Source organism: Thermobia domestica, chromosome 18, assembly GCF_964235325.1.
Source record: "Thermobia domestica chromosome 18, izTheDome1.hap1.1, whole genome shotgun sequence".
Lineage (NCBI taxonomy): Eukaryota > Metazoa > Arthropoda > Insecta > Zygentoma > Lepismatidae > Thermobia > Thermobia domestica.
Genome location: NC_137471.1, coordinates 173,197,861 through 173,219,252, shown reverse-complemented (window position 1 = coordinate 173,219,252; position 21,392 = coordinate 173,197,861).

Below are 21,392 nucleotides of genomic sequence, written 5' to 3'. Positions count from 1 at the left end.
ACATAGGTACATTTGTGCACCCGTGAGGGGTACTTTGGCCCACCCCTTTAATTTTGGAAATTGCCCCTTTTACATGTTTGGTATTATAGTATAGGACCCTAATATAGACTAGTATAAATTTGGGTGGTTCACCTCGTTTCCTTTCATGGGTACGAAATTGCCAAATTTTAGTACAACCACGTGTTTGTTTTTGGCTCAATTTATCCCCGTGGATGAGGTCCTATTACCTTATATGGTTATATGGTGATGTATATTGGTCCATTTCCTATTATAAGACATGGGTACATTGATGCACCCCGGGAGGGGATTCGGTATCATAGTACATGCCTCAACATGTATCATGATAAATTTGGGTGGTCCATCTTGTTCCCTTTCATGGGTAAAAATTACTAAAATATAAACATAAGCAATATGTTGTACCATGTGTTTGGTTTTTGGCCCAATTTCTCCCCTTTGATGGGGTTCTATTACCTTATATGGTTATATGGTCATGTATATGGGTTCATTTCCTATCTTAAGACATGGGTACATTGACGCACCCTTTAAAAATTTGGGAGGGGTATCTTGGCTCATCCACTCGGTTTTAGAAATTGTTTAATATAAGCATTTGGTATCATAGTACAGGACTTCATATGTACCACTATAAATTTGGATGGTCCACATCGTTCCCTTTCATGGGTAAAGAACTACCAAAAATCGAATTTCGGAGGTTATTGACCCCTTTGATAAGTATTTAGCACGTTATAGGGGTATGTACAGATGTTTATTACCTTTATATGTTTATGTTCCCTTTTAAATTTGGGAATTATCAAATAACAAAATTCGGTAAACGTTTTCTAGGACCCATTGTAGATGTTGGTGTTCCTCTTATGGCCAAATATTCAAAATTTAAATGTTATTGACCGGCTTTATTATTGAATAAGTACAGGATTTATTACTTTTTCATAAGACACAGGTGTATTTGTGTACCAATCTTAAATTTTGGGAGGGGGTACATTTCTTATTGTCATATCAATAATTGGTAATTGTTCTTAAAATTGGATAGTATCTCATTCATTGGGTAAATCATTGTCAAATATGAGTATGATCACGTGATCAGTTATTAACCTATGATGGGATTAGGAGTCCAGGACATTGGTACATTGAAACTTTGTAGGATAATTTGAGAATTGTCAAATGAAATTACGTCATTGGTTTTGATTATTCCCGCCAAATATAAACGTAAGCAAGACGTTGTACCACGTGATTGTCCTTGATGAGGTAGTGTACAGGGATTCATTTCCTTTGTTGTGGTACTTCTTAAGTTTGAGTACACACACTTGTAGAAAACAGTTGGTTCTACTCAGGTAAACAATTGACGGACATTATTGACCTTATTGAACATATAATGATATGATTAACTCTAAGACTTAGGTATATCAAGAGAAGTATTCTTTAAATTTGGGAATGGTGATAAACAGAATTTTAACATAAGGCGCGAAATTTGAAACAATCCATTGAACTTTAGTCACAGCTCAGTCTAAGATCATTGGTGGTGATTGATTTGACCTTGAGCTTTAGAAATCTGATAGCTAACCTTATTGAATCTTATGACTTATAGACGAAAGGCAATACATGCTACAACAGTTTGAAATTTAATCATAAGGTGATGTAATCTGACACTAGCAAAGTTATTGTTAATGCAATTTGATTGGCTGATCACGGTCTTTCCTGCAATCTGATTGGTTGATCACTATCTTTCGTGCAACCTGATTGGTTGTTGATTTTCAAATCTTTGCTTCATTCAGTTTTAAGTTTTGTTTAACATTTAAAAATCTTGGTTTCGTTCACATTTTGCACTCACTGATAAATATGATCAAAACCGTTTATTTGTTAATCGAATAGTTAAATAACCGGATAAAGTTTGACGGTTAACCGTGAAACGTAAAATGTTTAGTTTAAAATTTTTTGTTTGAAAATTCTTCCTTTCAAATTTTTGTTTGAATTTTTTGTTTCAGAATTTTGTTTGAAATTTTTTTGACAACTTTTGTTTCAAACTTTTTTGGTTAAAAATTTTTCGTTTGAAATTTTTAAAGATTTTTTCGTTTCAATATTTTGTTTAAAATTTTTTGTTTGAAATTTTTGTTTGAAATTTTTCGTTTCAAAATTTTTTGTTTAAAATTTTTTGTTTCAAAATTTTGTTTGAAATTTTTTTCGTTTCAAAATTTTGTTTGAATTTTTTTCGTTTGAAATTTTTTGTTTGAATTTTTTCGTTTCCAAGTTTTTTTGGTTCAAAAATGTTTTCAAAATTTTGTTTCAAAGATTTTTGTTCGAAATTTTTGTTTGTAAACAGTTTTGTTTGAAATTATTGTTTGGAAAATTTTGGTTTGACATTTTTTAAGTTTGTGCACTCATTAGTAAAGAACCGGAACTGTTTAGAACAAAAACATCTGGCAACACTGTTTATCACAATGCAATAGTACACGTCAGAACATGGGGCTGTACTTGAAATGAAAAAACAAAATCATTGAAAAGGATCATTTTATTACATTGGACTGGTTAATTACATACATCCATACCAGGTATAGGATGTGGATATTGTCGATACAATGTATTTTGAACTTCTTGCACTAGTTTGTCTTTAGCGTATAATTTTAATTCCAGGTGAAGTCTTTTAAGGTCTATTGCTATATCAATTGGTGGAAACTCAATGTCCATTTGATCACAAATAAACTGTTTATCAATACAGGTATGCACCACGAACGATGTTGACAACCATCACAACATCTAGATACATGTTGTACAATATGCATGACACATTTTTCAAAATAGTACTTTTTCAGAAATATACTTGTTTTGTTGGATACTTCCACTGCATGTTTAACACACTGGAATACGTTGATGAGTTTGTTCCATTCCGTTTGCGTTAGATACACCATGTTGCGAGGGACATGAAATGTACTCTTTTTACGTAACAGCACCATCTTCCCTTCAAGGACTGTACGCAGCACCACTTCATGATTTGAGCCTAATGATTTGACTATGGTCACATTTAGCTCGTCATGAAAATAATCATTCATTTGGTCGATTCGTGAACATAATATTTGCCATTCTTCAAAGTTCAGTTGTACACCAAATTGTTCTGCTTTGCCCAATCGAATCACAGGTTCAAATGTTCTAGCACTGATACCAATCATCACATGTTTTGTTTAAAATATATTTATTGGATAATAGCTTGCGAAGAGGAATTCTTTATCGTTAGAAGTACACATCGTTCCTCCTAAAACGCACTTGCTCAAATGATTTCGTGAGATGACACTGTATTTGCTGATTTCATAGAGTTATTGCTGACGTCATTGGAAAGAAATGTGCTGACGTTTGAATTCATGATTTCATCACAGTTGCTGACGTCATCCTGACCAACCAAATTCATAGATCGCATTCTGCATACAGCTACGTCTGACGTCAAAGGAAATTGCTGACGTTTGAATTCATGATTTCATCACAATTGCTGACAAAACCGGCTGTGTACTAAATTCAAATTGATGACTTCGACCCAAGAATACTTTGTAACATAAAGATACAGATCCAGTATTTAAGAAACGCAGCAGCTCTTCTTGTTTTGATGCTTCCATGGGTAAATATCTTGCTGGTAAAATTATATTCTTATCATTTTCAAGCTTCACTACGATTCTTAATCCAAACTTTGTAGGGAATTTTTGGCTAGCTAAGATTCTATAAGGTACATTTTGTTGTAAATCAGAAATCTTGGTAAATGATTTCATCACATCACGTGTGTTTAGAAATTGCAGACAAGTAGCCATGATGACGTTATCATGAATACTAACTCGAACAATACTTATATATATGATGCAAAACTGATGACGTTGCATTATCATGTTCTGACGTGTACTATTGCATTGTGATAAACAGTGTTGCCAGATGTTTTTGTTCTAAACAGTTCCGGTTCTTTACTAATGAGTGCACAAACTTAAAAAATGTCAAACCAAAATTTTCCAAACAATAATTTCAAACAAAACTGTTTACAAACAAAAATTTCGAACAAAAATCTTTGAAACAAAATTTTGAAAACATTTTTGAACCAAAAAAACTTGGAAACGAAAAAATTCAAACAAAAAATTTCAAACGAAAAAAATTCAAACAAAATTTTGAAACGAAAAAAATTTCAAACAAAATTTTGAAACAAAAAATTTTAAACAAAAAATTTTGAAACGAAAAATTTCAAACAAAAATTTCAAACAAAAAATTTTAAACAAAATATTGAAACGAAAAAATCTTTAAAAATTTCAAACGAAAAATTTTTAACCAAAAAAGTTTGAAACAAAAGTTGTCAAAAAAATTTCAAACAAAATTCTGAAACAAAAAATTCAAACAAAAATTTGAAAGGAAGAATTTTCAAACAAAAAATTTTAAACTAAACATTTTACGTTTCACGGTTAACCGTCAAACTTTATCCGGTTATTTAACTATTCGATTAACAAATAAACGGTTTTGATCATATTTATCAGTGAGTGCAAAATGTTGAACGAAACCAAGATTTTTAAATGTTAAACAAAACTTAAAACTGAATGAAGCAAAGATTTGAAAATCAACAACCAATCAGGTTGCACGAAAGATAGTGATCAACCAATCAGATTGCAGGAAAGACCGTGATCAGCCAATCAAATTGCATTAACAATAACTTTGCTAGTGTCAGATTACATCACCTTATGATTAAATTTCAAACTGTTGTAGCATGTATTGCCTTTCGTCTATAAGTCATAAGATTCAATAAGGTTAGCTATCAGATTTCTAAAGCTCAAGGTCAAATCAATCACCACCAATGATCTTAGACTGAGCTGTGACTAAAGTTCAATGGATTGTTTCAAATTTCGCGCCTTATGTTAAAATTCTGTTTATCACCATTCCCAAATTTAAAGAATACTTCTCTTGATATACCTAAGTCTTAGAGTTAATCATATCATTATATGTTCAATAAGGTCAATAATGTCCGTCAATTGTTTACCTGAGTAGAACCAACTGTTTTCTACAAGTGTGTGTACTCAAACTTAAGAAGTACCACAACAAAGGAAATGAATCCCTGTACACTACCTCATCAAGGACAATCACGTGGTACAACGTCTTGCTTACGTTTATATTTGGCGGGAATAATCAAAACCAATGACGTAATTTCATTTGACAATTCTCAAATTATCCTACAAAGTTTCAATGTACCAATGTCCTGGACTCCTAATCCCATCATAGGTTAATAACTGATCACGTGATCATACTCATATTTGACAATGATTTACCCAATGAATGAGATACTATCCAATTTTAAGAACAATTACCAATTATTGATATGACAATAAGAAATGTACCCCCTCCCAAAATTTAAGATTGGTACACAAATACACCTGTGTCTTATGAAAAAGTAATAAATCCTGTACTTATTCAATAATAAAGCCGGTCAATAACATTTAAATTTTGAATATTTGGCCATAAGAGGAACACCAACATCTACAATGGGTCCTAGAAAACGTTTACCGAATTTTGTTATTTGATAATTCCCAAATTTAAAAGGGAACATAAACATATAAAGGTAATAAACATCTGTACATACCCCTATAACGTGCTAAATACTTATCAAAGGGGTCAATAACCTCCGAAATTCGATTTTTGGTAGTTCTTTACCCATGAAAGGGAACGATGTGGACCATCCAAATTTATAGTGGTACATATTGAAGTCCTGTACTATGATACCAAATGCTTATATTAAACAATTTCTAAAACCGAGTGGATGAGCCAAGATACCCCTCCCAAATTTTTAAAGGGTGCGTCAATGTACCCATGTCTTAAGATAGGAAATGAACCCATATACATGACCATATAACCATATAAGGTAATAGAACCCCATCAAAGGGGAGAAATTGGGCCAAAAACCAAACACATGGTACAACATATTGCTTATGTTTATATTTTAGTAATTTTTACCCATGAAAGGGAACAAGATGGACCACCCAAATTTATCATGATACATGTTGAGGCATGTACTATGATACCGAATCCCCTCCCGGGGTGCATCAATGTACCATGTCTTATAATAGGAAATGGACCAATATACATCACCATATAACCATATAAGGTAATAGGACCTCATCCACGGGGATAAATTGAGCCAAAAACAAACACGTGGTTGTACTAAAATTTGGCAATTTCGTACCCATGAAAGGAAACGAGGTGAACCACCCAAATTTATACTAGTCTATATTAGGGTCCTATACTATAATACCAAACATGTAAAAGGGGCAATTTCCAAAATTAAAGGGGTGGGCCAAAGTACCCCTCACGGGTGCACAAATGTACCTATGTCTTATGATAGGAAATGAATCCCCATACGTGACCATATAACGATATAAGGTAATAGGACCTCATCCAATGGAATAAATTAGGTAAAAACGAAACACGTGGTACAACGTATTGCTTACGTTTATATTTTGGCAATTTTGTACCCCTAAAAGGGAACGAGGTTATAGTAATATATATTAGGGTCCTATACTATAACACCAAATGTTTAAATTGGGCAATTTCCAAGATTTAAGGGGTGGGCCAAGGTACCCCTCCCAAATTTTTCAAGGGGTGCATTAATATACCCATGTTTTATTAAAGGTAATGAACCCCTATATACGCCCATATAACCATATAGGATAATAACGCCTCATCAAAGGCGATAAATTAGGTCAAGAGACCAAACACGTGGTTGTACTAAAATTTGGTAATTTTTTACCCATGAAAGGGAACGAGGTGGACCACCCAAATTTATAGTGATACATACTAGGGTTCTATACTATTATACCAAATGTTTAAATTGGGCAATTTCTAAAATTGAAGGGGTGGGCCAAGGTACCCCTCCCAAATTTTTAAAGGGGTGCACCAATATACCCATGTCTTATGAAAGGTAATAGACTCCTGTATACGCTCATATAAACATATAAGGTAATAGGACCTCATCCAAGGGGATAACTTAGGTCAAAACCAAACACGTGGTACTACGTATTGCTTACGTTTATATTTTGGCAATTTGGTACCCCTAAAAGGGAATGAGGTGGACCATCCAAATTTATCATAATACATATTAGGGTCCTATACTATAATACCAAATATTTAAATTGGGCAATTTCCAAAATTTAAGGGGTGGGCCAAGGTACCCCTCCCAAATTTTTCAAGGGGTGCATTAATATATCCATGTCTTGTGAAAGGTAATGGACCCCTGTATACGCCCATATAACCATATATTGTAATAACACCTCATCAAAGGGGATAAATTAGGTCAAAAACCCTCGAAATTTGAATTTTTGGCAATTTTTTACCCATGAAAGGGAACGACATAGACCCTCAATACTGATAGAGATACATACTATGGTCCTAGGCTACCATACCAAATTTTTAGATTTGGCAATTTCCAAAATTTAAGGGGGGTGGTCCTATGTACCCCTGCCAAAATTTAGGGGGTGGGCTATGGTACCCCTGCCAAAATTTAGAGGGTGTGGTCCTAGTTACCCCTAGGTCATTGACCCCGGGCCAAGGTCATTGACCTTTGACCTATGACGTCACTAAAATTTTTGCTGACTCGGCTCAATATACGTCGACCACTACTACTCTCGAATTAGTGTTATTTCAGTGTGGAAAAAATGGGACTGGCTGCTGGCATTAACATCCTTCATGTAAGTGAATTGTTAAAAGACAAACTAAGGCGCAGATTTAAGAATCAAATATCAGTTGGAGCAGAAGATGAATGATTTGCAACACTTTGATGCAATTTAATTATCAATGAGTACGAAAAAGAATTAGAAATGATCATACTCGGTCAGAGATGATAAAGAAAACTGGGCCATATGCAGAGTCCTTCTGGCTTGTGATTAGTACCATACTAAAGCGTTCGACTTACATATGTTTCCTGCAGATGTCGGGCGTTTAGCATGACGCTAATCATTTGTCAAAACGACTTTGCATAAGGCGGATTAAATTTCTAAATGTTATAAACAAATTACGTTGGGTAACTGCCAGAACACAGATACCCCACCATTTTGTCAACATTTGCGCTTAAATATGTATGTTCACAATATTTGCATGTCTTTCCTGTTTTTTTTTTTTTTTTTAATTTTGCATGTAACATTGCCACATACAACTTTTCTTCCTGCCTATTTCTCGAAATTCCATGCGTGAATTCACATGTAAGTTCGAATACCTCTTCAGAAATTCTAGTCAGAGAGAGGAGACAGACTGACGTCTATTAAGAAGGGCAAAATTTGATGCAAATATCTTTGAACTGTTATATATATATATATATATATATATATATATATATATATATATATTCACCAACTCGTGTGTGTCCATAGAGAAGAGGCACGTTAGCTGTGGTGGGTATACGCGTGCAAGATGTCGAAAAATACTAATTTGTTAAAGGTGGCCACTTCAAGCTAGTTTTGATTACAATTAGAAGCAGTGAACCGCTTCTATGGTTGCAAGTGACCTATATAATTTCCCTTAATATTGCTGTTCCTTTCTAGCTAGACACGTTTCAGGTTGTAAGCCTGTAACAGCACCTCCGAAAACAATTGAAAGCACTTCATCCTTGACACTCCACAATTGCTCCTTCTGTGAAGATTACTTTGTACATAGTGTTCGTATTTGCTGCGTCAGTTCTTCACTATTACTTTTCAGTTATGTCACCTGAGTGAAGTAACTATTCTGCATACTCTTTTGTTGTGACGTGACTGATTTCACCTGGAAATGTCGAAATACTGGACCCTTCTTCTTTTTAAGCATGTGTCATCTGATATCGTAAAAACGGTTTTATGCAGTGCGATCCAGTCCTACGCGATTGTGACTCAAAGCTACTTGTTGGGACCGCCTACCATAGGATATGGGTGTGTTTCTCAAACTCTTTATTTTCCACATAAACCTATCATTTTCATCTCGCCTACTCCTAGGATTACACCCGAGCTCAATTCCTCTTATTCCCTTTGCTTTAAATTGAACTAGATATAATAATAATAAAAAAAAAACACTTCTGGGCATCTTGCAGTCGTGTGCGTGATTTCCGCTCTTGACGTCTTCATGCTATATAGCTAAGTGTATATGCAGGCATATTATAAATTTGCACACAATAGATGCACAATACTCAAAAAAATAAGAGAGCAGAATATATCAGAAGATAATCAGTGAACTTTCTGGTGCCATCATTTACCTTTGTTATGGACATGCGCTAACCACAACAAATCATTATGACAATAATTCGTGAACAAATAAATTTATTGGTTTTTGATGATCTTTTACGAATATCATGAGGCTTTCAGAGCATAACGGAATCAAGTCTTCAGAAAGCTGAGAAAGTGAGAAACCTGTTTGTAGGTACTTTTATGTACATGGTTAGAACCAAAACTTTTTTATTCAAAAGGTATTTACAATATCTTCATATGAATGTATAAACAATGAAAGGAACTTCAATTAAATATCTCAAACATGAATTGCATCTAAAAGGAACAAAAACCAAAGTACTTGATTCTTTTGTACTCTCAATGCACCATATATGACATACAACAAAAACTCAAAATATTTATATGAAAAAAAACTATATTGATATCTATATGGACAATTCCAGAGAGTTCTGTATGTAGTTAATAATAGCCTGTGATATATATTTAGAATTTCACTCTCCTAAGAGTAGTGTGAATAAAATAAAGCCATCTAACATATTAAAGCTAGCTAAAGCAACTGCAGGATAGAATATGCATATCATGTAATGCCTCTGAACATTTATTTCACATTATATCTCATCTTCTTACTTAGCCGACGGGATAGAAGAATAGAATGAGAATACTAAAAATGCAATACAATCAAATAAAATAATGCCATTTAAGAAGGTCAAACTTCGAAGATTCAAAATAACATTTAAATACATTTCGAAAGACTAATTTTTTTATTTCTTTTTTTTATTTTACAATCCAAACATATTTCACATAAAACGTTCAATTTCAATGGCCTCATCATTATCATCACCACTACCAAGTTGTAATTAATGTACAATAATATAATTTGTTATGAAGCCAAGAGTGCGAATCTGTTACACGTTTATATTCTTTCAATAAGCGTATTGTTTTTTCTGCGACTAGTTTAAATCAATTTTAGTCTATAAAGTTAGTACAATGTAAAACTTTACAATTACTATTTCTACTAATACAGACAACTCCTTCTTAAAACACGAAGATTTACTTTTCACATTCCAAATAATCACACAGCTACATTTGTTGTCCTCTTGTGAATAATTATTTATATCTCCACTAAGCCTCTCTCTCTCTCTCTCGGACTTAACGATTGGCGTCAGTGTTCTACACGGATACTCATAGTCACAGAGTAGAGGACACCGCAACCAATCTTCTTCCAACTTTCTTTTAAAGTACTCTTTTGGAAAACTGCTATCACGCATGTTATTGAGATACATGCAATACTGTCCATGGTATCCATTCCGAAATTCCCCACTGCCTGAAAGGAATGAAAAAGATATAATTCACATTTTGAGTACAAAAGTAATATGATACATAGAATTTCATATTTTCAAAAAATAAGTATTAGAAAATTGAATCTACTTTGCATTACATCACTTGAGATTTATTAAGCAATGTACTTCAGGCACTCCTGGAGCCACATATCAATGTTTATTCTACCACTACATTGATCACTAGAACATGGCTATGAGGGACAGGAAAACACAGCGGTAAGAGCACTTACCTCTGGTGCATAGGGTCCTTGGTTCCATCCCCGACCAAGTAACCTTGTCGTGGAGAACATCGTGTCCGTGGATTTTCTCGGGGTACTCTCATTTCCTCCTATAAAAAACGTTTTAGTGAGCGATATAGTAGTAGAAAATGCATTGATAAAGGGCCAAGAGAAGACCTAAAATAATTTGCTGTTATGAATCTCAAGTCCTAAGATGCAATAGAGGCATTTTTTCACTTCAGGTAGTTCAAAAGTAGTGAGCCTTTTGCACAAAAGATGGTGTGAGTATCCCTAATCTCAGATTATATGAGTCTCAGCGAGTAAGGCTTAACATCATTCGTTAGCCGACGGTTGAAGTAAGTATATGGAAAATGTATCGAAATTCTCGCATTCAGACGTAGGATATGTCGTGAAAATATGTGTGCTTTCGGCAAAGCTTCATTACATCTTACGATTTTATTGCGATGAAGATATAAATGCTGCAAAGGTCTGCAACGAAATTAGTGTTGTTTATGAACAAGATACGTTGAAAAACAGCAAAACCACAATTCAGTCGCTTTCGTTCCAGAAATTTTGATGTCCAGAATGCAACTCGCTGTGAGCGACCAATCACAGAAAAAGTGGATGATACTCTGGGGAAAGTCGAGAAATATGATCGGCACTAATGATATTACCAATGACCTAATGTCCATCATCAAATAGTAGTAAGTCATTTGAATAAAGCTAGGTAGAAAAAAGAGCACGACACTTTAGTGGCATATGAGCTGACTCAAAGAATTATACACGATTAAATTTTATCTGAAAATCTTACTGAAACGTAACGAATTCGAGCCATTTTTAATACAGTTGATCACAAGTGATGAAAAGCAGATAACCTACAACATCAATATACGGGAAAGATTGAAGTCGAAGAGGCCAGAGGTTCTATAATCTCTGGCAAAGCTTACACATCACCACGGTAGATTAAGCTGTGCGTTTTCTGGAATTGAAAGAGTATCTTGCACCACGAACTGATGATGTCGGGCAGAACGACAGACTCGGACCTGAATTGTCGACACTTAATGCGAGTGTGCCTAGGAATTCAAATTAAACGGCTGGAACTTATCAACAGCAAGAGAGTGGTAAACCAGGCTAACATCATTAGTGCGCTTACATACTTGACCTGTCAGAAACTGAGAGAACTCAGTTCAGAATATATGACCATACGAGCAGAGACAACTTGAAACTGCATACTGTAAGCTTGCATTGGAAATCGGTAAGCTAGCATCCGGCTTGGTTGGAAAGCGTGCAAGCATACCACAAACTGGATTCCAGTAACAAAGTTGCATGGATGCAACCTTGCATTCAGTGTTCCATTCAAGCTTGACTCAAGAGATTTACGCTGGCAGCAAGCCAATAAGCCAATGAAGTACCAGTGATGCTATGACGCTCTGCGAACCATCTAAAATATTGCATGCAAGTACAACAAAAGGCAAATTGTATGAAAGCACGTGTTAATACAGCAAGCGTAGAAAGCCGAAAGCCACACACGCACCAAATGGCCGAAAGCTGTCTTGCTACCATATAGCACGGACATAGCACTGTTAGACTATTGTTTGTTTCGATGTCTGGAAAACTCCTAGAGCAGTGTAACTTAAGATTTAAAAAGAAATCTGTTGAAACCGTGTGTCACAATTTTTGACCAGAAAGTACAGAAGGTCTCTAGCAACGGGATTACGGTGTTGCCGAAGAAATGACAAAAAGCCATTGACTAAACTTGTGCAAATATGGTTCATATTTTCTAATCACAACTAACATACTCTCAATTCTACCCTACAAAGCCTCGATATTTATAGACTACCTGACACTTGCTAACAACTTTCTTTATCTGTATACTTACTAACATGTTTTGAGCTCAGTGTCTACAGCTGCTGCGTACACATTTTGCTCAGTAATGCATACCAACTGGATTACGTTAATTGCCCTTAGGTTTGGACAGTTTTCTTTAGCTTTTAAAATAGTTCCTTACGTGATTACTTATATATGCTTTAATATGTATTAAATTGAATAGAAACCGAGTACTTCAAACGACGTTTACGCATTGTTCTATTTACAGTTTTCAAGAAAAATACTTCATTGCCAGTTACAGAAACGAACAGTCGACCAAATGTCAATTTTCTTCATCGCGAAAGTGGTGCGACCAATTTTTAGTGTAGATCACCTAAAGTTTGTATTCTAATGCCTTATTTTATTATCAGTCTTTAGCTATGGGCTATTACCTAACCTACTGGGTAGATGATGCTATAAAAGTTGTCAGACATCCTTAGGGGGCGCAGAAGGACAGAGGAACGCGCTTTTTGTTGTCAACACTTTTACTCATAAACATATTGGAGTAAGTAATGAGCTTGCAGTACATTGGGTAGATTATATGACCGTGACATTATATCATTTATTTTCGTACATATTAAGAATATACGGTTAAGTTGATATAAAAGTGACTCATTCCTTCAAGAGAACAGTGTCATCATGCGTCATAAAAAACTTTTCTTGGCGTATGCCAATACCCTACTAGGAACGGGTTATGATGAAAGCCGCCAACAAAAGTTATAAGCAATGGTGCATTTAGAAGGAAGTCTCATCGGTTAAAATTAGTTCCATCATTTCAATTCAACTTAACAAACTTGCTAATGTTTTGATTACGTGTACTACACAATGGTTAGTAAGTTGGGTAAATTTTCTTATCTTAATTTGAAGTGATAAAAATTTAATTTTTACTGTTGTAACTTCCCTCAAGGTTGGCCACTGATTACAAGTCTTTCACTATTTAGCTCCTAATAGTTTCTACTCTTTTATTTTCTTGGTGCCTACCCACTAACTGCACACGGATTTATAGTACACTTGCAAACTTGTTATATATTTAAAGAGACAAGTGCAAAGGCTGTACCAACCTGTGCTACGTGACCTGCTCGCGCGTCCTTCTCGAACACGAACGTCAGTGATGATGGATATACGCATAAAGAAAAACAAATGTGAAATCTAAGGACTAACTTGTGGTACTTGTTCAAATAGGTAGCTTTGTATTATGACTCCATAGTATTTAACTACATTTTTTACGCTGTTTTTATCTCTACATACGACTTACATGTTCTCTATTTTATAACCCGACCGGGGTTCGATTGTCATGTTCGGGCAGTTAATTTTATATTTAAAGCGGACTTAGTGGTTAGAGGGAATAAGTACTTCACGCTGTAGGTGGGCGAGGTTAGAGTAAATATCATGCAAGCCTCCAAGTTAAATAGCAAATCAAAATAAATGTGACAGGACACGCTGCCCAATCAACATTTGTATACGCGTTGTTTCCGCGAGTTTTGCGTTTCGCTCACTTCGAGCGGTGTGACTAAGCGCTCCGCTCAGTAACCTTCTGAACTCTACCAATGTTGTCTAAACTTCACTGGCAACATTGACAACACAGGATCAGCAGCAGCAGTGTAGAAAGTAAGAACAGGTGGGAAGGTATAAAGAAAAGAAAATAAAAATGCAACTATGAAGAATTATTTGTAAGTGAATTAATAATGGAACAAGAAACTTTTAAGGACTTGTTTCGTGTTAACCTGCAAGTCAAGGTAAGAAACTAGCAAGTGGGCCGTATTCGTGAAGAAGAAGGACTTTGCAAGAAAACACCGCACATTTCTATTGGGTATTACGGTATCCGGGCTCGATCCGTGTACCTTCATGATTGGGATTTTTGGCCCTGTGAAGGGCTTAGCCATTCTATTACGATCCTGGGTTCGATTCTTGTCTGTCCCTGTTCGGGAAAGCCATTCTATTACGGTACAGCATTGCGCTTCCCGGTACGCACCATCCTTAACCGGCCACCGCGGAGAACTCTCAACTCTTTGCCCCCGAATAATATAGCTTTGCACTATTTTATTTAGGGGTTCAGAAAGTTCGTCCCCGCGACAATCGTTCAAGGAAGGCACGATACACCTTACCGTAATGGCCCAGATTCGGACGGAATCACCTGGGAGGAGACCTAAGGCGTGTTATGGAAAATAGATGAGAGCATCACCTACTTTCATGAATTGATCAGAAGTAATTCAACAACCACATTCTGTCTCGTCATGCAATCTGTAAAAAGAAAGAACTGACAAAACTACATATTATAGTGCCATTTATTTTCAATAGTTAAACATACCTGTAACACATCGAGTATTTTGGATATATTGCCCCAATTACGTAGGAAGTCCGTAGACACGCTTAAAAATTATTCACAAGAATAGTTTTAGTTCGTCATGGCGCGCTCGCTTTAGTGATCACATTTTAAGTAGATACACTATGAATCCGAAATAATCTTCTTGTAGAAATCGTTCTTTCCTCCAATTTTAAGAGTTTGCAAAACTGTCTTTCCTGGCTGACGTGATGACAGCATTATGTTGCAGCTACTGTTGGAGAAATTGACTTATTCGGACGTTTTCACATTAGTTGGTAGTCAGGAGTCCATTACCTTCAAGTGCACCTTGCGAAGTCCTTTGTTTCACTCGTAATCTCGATCACGCCCCCCCTGTCGTTATAAAATATTACTTGGGGCTGATTTACTTTGGCAACGACTTACGTAAAAACCATCAAAATATCCATATCAACAACACTATTTTTACTGATTGTTTACACAGTTTTGCGAATACTGATGTTTCTTTTAAAAGTATATTAATATATATATGTTTTCAAAGTACGTTGGGGTCTAGACTTGACTTTGTTTTAGAATTATTGTCGAGTCATCGTTTGCACAAACACACTTACATCGAAAACCGACTATTGCGTCTCAAACTCTCTTTTATTTCCTTTTCCTTTTCTTCTACCCTGTCTTTTAGCACCACCAGACGGCAGCACAATCAATGAGAAACATATACCACACAAAGTGTACAAATTCAAGTGAACGTCACATAATGCACTAACGCAGAATTTGCGTTTATACGAAAAAATATATTATGCTAACATTTGGTACAGTTACATGGGCATCGTCGTATTGAAAACACTTGCATTATATAGTTTGTTTGCATTCGCCATACTAAATATATATATTCACGTACTAATGTCTACGAAAAAGATTGTCTACGAGAAAGTAAGAATGTCTACGACACGCTAAAGCACGCTTTGTACTCGTAACCTTAGAGAATTCTTTTGATATAATCGTTGAAACATATGCGCATATAAAAAGTAAATTTAAAACATTGATTCAATATTTACCTAAAGCAATATAATAATATTCATTTCAAATACTTCACTCATAACCTAATCTATTTTATTGAATACAGCATATCAGTGATACAAGGATTAAATATAATTAAGTTTCTTGCGCCAGTCAGTATTAGTAGAAGTCAATCACTTGTATACACTCTGGAGGATCAGTAAATATAGAACGTCATGTATATAATGAGGGCACAATACGAACGAATTACTTTGTATTGAATTCTTTCAACCTTAAACTCAAATTTGGAACATATATCCAGATCTGGAACATATACCCAGATCTTTTCAAGAATAGCAACTCCCAACACTCTCTGCAACGCATCCATTAAACAAGGTCCACCTCTCTTGTAACCAAAGGGTATGCTGCAATGACGATCCATCTGGCCTTCAAAAGGGAATGCTACAAGATCCCTACAATCTTCAGTTAACTTGATCTGGCAGTAGGAATGTACCAAGGTCAAGAGAAGTTGCACAGGTCATCCCATTAAATCTTGTAAAGAGGTCATCGAGGAGTTCGACCTTCAAATTTGTCAAAGATACGAATTTGTTAAGATGGAACAAATCAAGACAGACTCTAACATTATCTGAGTTCTTTCTGACTTTAACCAGGGGATGGTGATGTTTTCACACATCAGGCTCAATGACACATCAGGCAAACATTTTTGGATCTTCTTCCTCGCCTTATCTCGATAACACAGTGGAAACTGGGTAAGGTCGTTTCACAATTGGATCTTTGTGGTAACCTGGATTGTATACTTAAACTTGTTATATTTTCCTGGGAAATGGGCGAAAACTTTTCTTCTCTTCATCAGCACATTGAACAAAATTTCCTTGTGTTCCGGAGCAATAGGAGTTTTCTGCACCACTTCTCTCACTTTTTCTAGGGTAGGGTAGAGACTCTTCAGTCGCTTTTTCCCTGACTTCCACTCTCTTTGGACAACGACTAAGAATTAAACATGAGATTAAAATTGTGAGTACTATGTATTGTAATCAAACAAACAACATACAATAAGTAAACTACAAGCAAATTATATATTTAACAACCTGAGCGCTCAAAAGCAATTACTTTACTTTTTATTTTCTTAAAATCATTTACTTTGATCAGGTGGCTTTTTCGACTTATAAGAATGATTCTTTCCTATTTCTACTTACAGTTTGCGCTAGCGGCGTGAAATGAGAGTAGGGGATAATTTATAACACTCGCGTTTCACTGCGCACTTAGTGATGGGTAAATTCCCGGGAAGATATTTTTCGGGAATGTTCCCTGGGAAGATTCCCGGGAAGATTCCCAAAATGGGAATTTATCCGGGAATTTATGGTCAATCAGAAAGAAAATTGCAATCTATTACTATATTATGATTTCAAAGTTGAATTAATTCTTATATCACAGCATATTATTACTGTTGTCCACAGAGGATTCTTTAAAATGTATATTCTGAATGGTACCATGTTACTTTATTAACACTTTATTATATTTAGAAAGTGCGAATAAATGTATGTTTATTTATAATACGTTCTATCAATTAAATATGTGTGAAAAAAATATATAGTAACAGTTTAAATTTATATGTAAGTGGATTTGCTCAACTTGACTCTATTGCTGATATTATAAACACATTTAATTTATAAATGTTATAAACTAATTAGATTGGGTAAATGCTAGAAGATACATGTCTCACCAATTTATCAACATTTGCGCATACATATTTATGTTCACAAAATTTACAAGATACTTACTTATTTTTATATTTTAGCACGTAACATTGCCATACACGACCTTTCATTCTACCTATTTCTCGAAATTCCATACGTTAATTCACGTGTAAAAGAAGTCCGAGTACTTTTTCAGAAATTGGAGTCAGAGAGAGGAGACCGAACGACGTCTATTACTAATGGTGGATCAGGGTTTATTAATAGTACTTCATCTCTATTTCTACATAATTCTAAATTACTTTACAAAATGGTTCCTTTCATCATTTGTAAATTAGTACTTTGCTAACTTTTTCCTGTTCTTTAGCATTGGGGGCCAGATTTGCACCTACTTTTTTGTGATATTCTATTCCAATGCGTTTGTTTGATGATTTCATACGTTAAATTACGTTACCAACATTTAAATCAGACAGCGATGCAGAGCGAGCGTTAGCGAATGAAGTTGGGTTAGAGCCCAGCATGGCACGGTATTTTCTATCTTCGTTACCAACAATTCACTTTCTTTTCTCACATAAATCACTTCCACTTACATTTCCGTTTTGTATAAATTCCCTACTGCCCTAAAAACATGTGTTCGATACTTTCTTGATTACTTGAACATCACTATCAACTCATTTCTTCCGTAAATCATCCTAATTTTTGCTAGTTTTGACCCCCAATACTAAACAATTACCTTACTTTTTAGTGCAAATGAAAATGAAACAAAAAATACATTATTAGTTATATAAAGTACAGTCAAAGAATTTTAAATTTTTTAACCTCCAAATTTTTTAAAACCTAGAATTAAATCATAATATATTAAAATAAAGTAATTAGTCATATTGTTCTTATAATTTGGAAGATAAAGTAAAGAAATGGAAATAAATTCCTTCCCGGGAATTTATAGGCCAGGGAAAAACCCGGGAATATTCCCATTTTTAAATTTCTTCCCACCGGGAATATTCCCACTGCCCATCACTATGCGCACTACACAAGGAGGGTAGGGATTCAGTCAGCCGCAGTTTCCTCTTCTGGGCCGTCCTTTCCACCGAAATCTGGTTCCCAAATAGCATCCAGTAGTTCATATGTCATACGAAAGAAAGCATCCAATAGTTATGCTGTTCACAATAGAATTATATTTGGAAGTGCTCCTGCCAAGGTCCACTGACTGCATCAAATTACGTTTAAAAATAAGCTGGCTAGCCCTTTTTCTTTTCGGCTATAACAACTCATAAAATCAAAAAATGAATTTAGATTCAAGGCTCGTTCTATAACTACACAACACCGACACTTGGTTCCTTTCACTTCAACTTTTTAGGAACAACAACGGGCACAAAGCTCTGGAAACTTAAAGTCAGGTCGACGGGCTGGGTGCGAGCCCGTGTAAAAGCCTACTCTACGCGTAGGACGCACGACAGGTGCAATGGCACTCCTGCCTAGCCGAGTCTCTTCAATAGACTGACTTGCGCTTTCTTCGTCAACCTCTTATGCTGCTTTTCCAAAGGGAAAATCCCGGTTTTAACTTGAAACGCAACCAACTGATGCAATGGCTAAATTTAGCGATGAGACTTCTTGCTGGAATGTTCTGTGGAGCGATTCTTCTTTCCTTTTAACCATAAAAGGACTGCTGGGCGATTCGATCGAAGTTGGTTGCTCACACACACATTCAAACATATATGTATATGCTTGAGAAGAAAGAGAGTTCTTGGAAAATTTCCATACGAGGTCTGTTTATTAATTTTAAAATTTAAACTGACTGTCTTTCTTCCCTTAATTAACAAGATTAATGAGCACCAAAAAATCCGTAACAACCTATGACGCCCACAGGGCTCCGAGCAAATTAATATAATTTGCGATGAGAATCCTGGCCGTCGAAGGGTTAATGGTCCATGTTGAAATGTCACTGGAAAAATCAGTATGTTGCGGAACACTCTGTATATAAATCTAATGTCACTGGGGACTTACTGTGAAAATTCGGGATATTGGGACTGTACTGTATATAACGGATCACACTTCACTTGATGACTAACAGGTTGTTCAACCTGTATGACGATAAGCCACCTTTTGTTAAAGCCACCTTTATATGTTCATAAAGCCACCATTAACAAAATGTTCTCATTTTCAGTTTATAGTTTCTTTTATTTATTTATCTATTTATTTATTTTCAATAACTGGTTTCTCACCATAATTAAATGTACTTTAGTTTACTTTTCAATTACATTTTACTAAACACATGATATATTCAAACATGTTAAACCAAATAAATGTACAAATGAACAATGACACAGAAAATACTTAACTACTAGAGAATAGCAAAAATGTGTATACCGATTTCGGAAGTGTAGCCTAACAACGGAATGAACTTTAATATCGGAATTCCTGATCTCTGTATTTTATGTAGTGTGGTGTGTGTAAATGCACCCTTTTACAACAAACTTAATCAATACTTAAACTTTTCTTATCCAAGATATTTTGTAATATTCAACTATTAAACGTAAACATCTATTATAATATCAAAAGATAATCATATTCAATAATATTCATATTCATTCACATAAAAACATTAATGAAACACAATAATATTCAAAGCAAGCATTTCGTAAGACAATTATAACATTAATCTCATACTAATTATTCAAAATACAATATTTTTAATTTACTATATATCAAAACTACTAATAGAATTCAAAATCAAATATACTAACAAGTTTCAATAATCTTACTGCTCAAGCAACAAACAAGAGATTCATTAATTTGTTTCAAATAAATTTAGAATCAAATGTCAACTCTCATTTTTATTTTATCAACTTTACTCACAACAAACGTGAACTTTTATTTTATTTATTTATCAATTGCAACAGGTATGCAGGCATCAACACTAGTGCACGGATCTTTTATATCATTAGCGAACGTGCGATCATTGGCTGATACAATCATTACTTACTCTTATTTTCAACAAACATCTTATTGGCAATAGCGAAATACAACTCCATTTTACGGGCATTAATCGCAAACACATATCACATATTAAGAGGGATTTACAATCCACCTCTAAACGCATTAACCATTTAAAATAGACTTTCCCTACTCATCTAGGAACAAGCTAGGTATTCGGTAAATTACAAGGAGTATCTATCTCCGAACGTGAACCGCCCTCTAATGGCCTTTGGTTTCACGTTAAGATACGCATATATCATAAAAATAAACTCATATAAGGATGCCGCTCTATACAGCCTTTGGCATCTCAAAAATAGCCCTAACTCATTCATAATGCTCAATTGCCATTCGGTTGAACTCAAACATATACAGCTCAAAACTCTTCACACGCAATCATTTTGTTCGCTCGATGACCATTATAAATATCAGCGTGACTAACAGATTTAAACTTGATTGCCTCAACATACTATAAGCAATGGAATCTATTAATTACTATTAAATTGTACAATAAACCAATTTCTTTCCATTATTTATTTATTTATTTATTTATTTTTATTTTTTTTCAAATTCTCAAATTCAATCTAAATTTCGTTATACTTGTGTGAGTTTATTTACAAGTGCCGATTCGAAACGATATTTTCTCCTTGCAAGCTTTCGAACATAAAAATAATCGGTTAAACAACAAAATAATTCGTTAATTATGATCATTCTATTCAAATGAATTATGTAGCGAAAGCTTCAACTAATACTTTTCTCATATCGAAATGAATAAAAACTCT